General features: G+C 39.3%; 1 pseudogene; it reads left to right on the top strand.

Annotated features, from left to right (window-relative positions):
• Positions 1-3,355: 3,355 nt before the first annotated feature.
• LOC125163853 (vomeronasal type-1 receptor 90-like) lies at positions 3,356-4,284 on the top strand (annotated as a pseudogene).
• The last annotated feature ends 657 nt before the right edge of the window (positions 4,285-4,941 follow it).

Below are 4,941 nucleotides of genomic sequence, written 5' to 3'. Positions count from 1 at the left end.
CTATCCATTTCTGTAAGTGGAGTGTTAAAGTCCCCTGCAATTACCACATTCTTATCAATAAGGTTGCTTATTTTTGTGAGTAATTGTTTTATATATTTGGGGGCTCCTGTATTCAGCGCATAGACATTTATAATTGTTAGCTCTTCCTGATGGATAGACCCTGTGATTATTATATAATGCCCTTCTTCATCTCATGTTACAGCCTTTAATTTAAAGTCTAGTTTGTCTGATATAAGTAGGGCTACTCCAGCTTTCTTTTGACTCCCAGTGGCATGATAAATAGTTCTCCATCCCCTCACTCTCAATCTGACTGTGTCCTCAGGTCTAAAATGAGTCTCTTGTAGACAGCAAATAGAAGGGGCTTATTTTTTTATCCATTCTGATACCCTATGTCTTTTGGTTGGCACATTGAGTCCATTTACATTCAGTGTTATTATAGAAAGATATGGGTTTAGAGTCATTGTGATGTCTGTAGGTTTCATCCTTGTAGCGATGTCTCTAATACTTTGTCTCACAGGATCCCCCCATAGGCCTGGTATAATGGTGACAAATTCATTCAGTTTTTGTTTGTTTGGGAAGACCTTTATCTCTCCTTCTATTCTAAATGACAGATTTGCTGGATAAAGGGTTCTCAGCTGCATATTTTTTCTGTTCATCACATTGAAAATCTCCTGCCGTTCCTTTCTGACCTGCCAAGTTTCAGTAGAGAGATTGGTCACGAGTCTTATAGGTCTCCCTTTATATGTTAGAGCACGTTTATCCCTAGCTGCTCTCAGAATTTTCTCTTTATCCTTGTATTTTGTCAGTTTCACTATGATATGTTGTGCAGATCGATTCAAGTTACATCTGAAGGGAGTTCTCTGTGCCTCTTGGATTTCAATGCCTTTTTCCTTCCCCAGATCAGGGAAGTTCTCAGCTATTAGTTCTTCAAGTATACTTCAGCACCTTTCCCTCTCTCTTCCTCCTCTGGAATAACAATTATGCATATATTATTTCTCCTTAGTGCATCACTTATTTCTCTAATTTTCCCCTCATATCCAGGATTTTTTTATCTCTATTTTTCTCAGTTTCTTCTTTTTCCATAATTTTATCTTCTAGTTCACCTATTTTCTCCTCTGCCTCTTCAGTCTGAGTTGTGGTCATCTCCATTTTATTCTGCAGCTCATTAATAGCATTTTTTACCTCCTCCTGGATGTTCCTTAGTCCCTTGATCTCTGTAACAATGGATTCTCTGCTCTCCTCTGTAATGTTTTCAAGCCCAGTGATTAATTTTATGACTATTCTTCTAAATTCACTTTCTGTTATATTGTTCAAATCGTCTTTTATCAGTTCATTAGCTGTCATTATTTCCTGGACTTTTTTTTGAGGGGAAATCTTCCGTTTCATCATTTTGGATAGTCCCTAGAGTGGTGTGTAACTACGAGGCACTTCCCCTGTGGTTCTTGAATAACTTGCGTTGGTGGGCAGGGCCGCAGTCAGACCTGATGTCTATCCCCAGCCCACCACTGGGGCCAGTCAGACTGGTGTGTGCCTTCTCTTTCCCTCTCCTAGGGGCGGGATTCACTGTGGGTGGCGTGGCCTGTCTGGGCTACTTGCACACTGCCAGGCTTGTGGTGCTGGGGATCTGGCGTATTAGTTGGGGTAGTTTGGCAAGGTGAACAGCTTCGGGAAGGTCAGGCTCAGCTCGCTTTTTTTGGAGATCCGCTTTGGGAGGGGCCCTGAGGCACCGGGAGGGAGTCTGACCCCCTGGAGGGATGGATCCACAGAAACACTGCATTGGGTGTTTGCGCAATTTAAGCAAGTTCCCTTGCAGGAACTGGTTCCCTTTGGGATTTTGGTTGGGGGATGGGCGAGGGAGATGGCACTGGCAAGCACCTGTGTTCCCCGCCAAGCTGCTCTCTGTTGTTCTGGGCTCAACAACTCTCTCCTGTTGTCATCCAGCCCTCTCGTTCTCCAATCAGAGCTGTTAGCTATAAGCTTCCAGATGTTAAGTCCCACTTGCTGTCAGAACACACTCCCTCCGGCCCCTCCGCTTTTGCAAGCCAGACTCGGGGGCTCTGCTTTGCCAGAGGGCTGCCCCTCTGCCCCGGCTCCCTCCCGCCAGTCCGTGTATCGTGCACCACATCTCCGCCCTTCCTACCCTCTTCCATGGGCCTTTTGTCTGTGCTTGGCTCTGGAGACTCCATTCTGCTAGTCTTCTGGCTGTTTTCTGGGTTTTAGGCAGGTGTAGGTGGAATTTAAGTCATCAGCAGGACGCGGTAAGCCCAGCATCCTCCTACGCTGCCATCTTCCCCCGAATGTAGCAGCATTAAAAGCATGGGAATATATTCTTTTATTAATGGAGTCCCATGAAATAATCTTCATATAAACATTTAATACAAATTTGTGAATTTCACAAGGTGGAGAATCATGTGTTTGTCCTCTTCTTTTCTAGAAAATTGGTATCTATCTTTGGCAATTCCTTACTGATATAAAAAGAGATTACAAAATGAATCTCTTTAATTGACAATAAAGGGGAGTGAGCCATGTTCAAGTTGAATCAATTTTGTAATTCTCACCCCAATTGTGTGTCTACAACCAAATATTCACATCCATGATATTAATACATTAGCTTGTATGACAATGAGAATTACAGTTGTAGATAGAAGGATGTTTAATAATTATCTGATTTTAAAGTGAGATTATGATGAATTGTCAGGTTATGACAAATGTTTCATAACGGTCTCTAAATATTGAAGGATGAAGAATAGAAAGTGATAGTATGTGATGGAGAACACACTTGGATATTTTTTTTCTCAATTGTTTGGTAATTCTTTCCCCATTAGCATAAAATTTACAACAGTTCAATTATAAAGAAAAATACCTATGCATTCTTTATATGGCTATTAGTATTCTTCATGCTGAATATGAGTCAGGGTAATGCAGAACAGAAATCAAAAGAAATGCATGTACATTGGAGCAAGAGAAATGGGTACATTGTCCTGCCATGATTTTGGTTATGTTGTGTGTATTATCTCTCTTTCCCACCCTCTCTTTTTCATCTTTCCCCCTCTCTCCCTTGTTAGATAATACATATGATGATAGATTTTAGATAGATATATAGATGATAGATAGATAGATAGATAGATGTCAGATAGATATGTATGACTATAAAATAACATTCACACTCAAATTGGTGTGCAAATTATGTTGAGACTATACTAAGACTTCATACAACATAGGTTTTACATTGATTTTGTAAAATAGATTTGGTTAAAATGAAAACTGTGATGTGGTGGTGAGTATGGCAACAAAATTAATTACAATGATCATGTGAGGTCTATTTTTTCCAGATAAATATGTTTTTGCACCTATCATGATCACATCTTCCATTCATTTGACTATTAAAATATGCCAATTTTTACCAGTAGGCATTGGAATTTCCACCAACACCTTCCTCTTTCTCTTCCATGTTTTCATGATCCTCTGGATCACAGGTCTAAGCCCACTGACCTAATCACCTGTCATTTGGCCTTTGTCTGCATAATGAAACTCTCCATTTCATTGTTTTTATTGTGTAAACCCTGTTGGAATCACTGAACTTTCTGAATGATTTAAAATATAAGGCTTTATTCTGCGTGATCAGAGTAATGGGGGACCCCTGCATGAGGACCACCTGCCTTCTGAGCATCCTCCAGGCCATTATCATCAGCCCCAGTACCTCCCGGTTGGCCAGTTTTAAACCTAAATGCACAAAGTACATCTTCCATTCATTTATCATCTTATGGTTTCTCGGTTTGTCTCTCAATAGTAACTGCATCTTGTATATTGCTACTTCTTCTTCTAATGTGACCCAGAATAATCTACTGAATGTTAGTAAATGCTGCTCATTTCCCCCCATAAGGTCCATCATCAGGGTTCTACTTCTCACACTGACATTATCCAGGGATGTTTCTTCATAGGAGTCATGCTACTCTCTAGTGCATACCTGATGATTCCCTTGTCCAGGTATCAGAGGTGGTGCCACCACCATCACAGCACCAGCCTCTCCCTAAGAGTCTCCCCAGTGAGAAAGACCACCCAGAATGTACTGTTTTGGCTGAGTTTCTTTGTGGCCATATACTTGGTGGATGCCATCATCTCTTTCTCTGCAGCTCTGTTATGGACATATTATCCAGTCATCCTAGATTTCCAGAAGCTTGTGTCTAATGTCTATGCCACTGTCAGTGTGTTGGTGGTAATTTGTTCTGATAAAAGGATAGAAATGTGTTTCAAAAGTGTGAATACATTACAATCAATTTATAACTACTTATTCATGAAATATTTATACCAAAACTGGATATTTTTGCTTTAATTCATATGACAGAATATTTATTTATGTCACAAACAAGTATAATTTAACTTACATGTAACTTCAAATTATATCTTACTTTATCTAAATATATTTGAAATCTATGATGCCAAGGACACTCCAGGTTCAATAGTTTAGTATTCAGGAAGATTTGATATTTACGATTGTAAATGTTTATGTTCCAAATGTGACAGCACCCAAATATATAAATCAATTAATCACAAATATAAAGACATTCATTGATAATAATACTATAATAATAGGGGACTTCAACAACCCCACTTCCAGCAATGGACAGATCATCTAAACAGAAAATCAACAAGGAAACAATGGCAGTGAATGACACACTGGAACAAATGGATTTAACAGATATATTCTGAACATTTCATCCTAAAGCAGTGAAATACACATTCTTCTCCAGTGTACATGGAACATTCTCCAGGATATATCACATACTGGGACACAAATAAGCCCTCACAAGTACAAAACCATGGAGATCATACACATTTTCAGACCACAACACCATGAAACTCGAAATCAAACACACAAAAAAATTTTGGAAAAATAAATAATTAGAGAATAAAGAACATCCTACTAAAGAATGAATGAGT

Source organism: Prionailurus viverrinus, chromosome A1 (genome assembly GCF_022837055.1).
Source record: "Prionailurus viverrinus isolate Anna chromosome A1, UM_Priviv_1.0, whole genome shotgun sequence".
Classification (NCBI taxonomy): Eukaryota; Metazoa; Chordata; class Mammalia; order Carnivora; family Felidae; genus Prionailurus; species Prionailurus viverrinus.
This window is presented reverse-complemented; position numbering and strand designations above follow the sequence as displayed.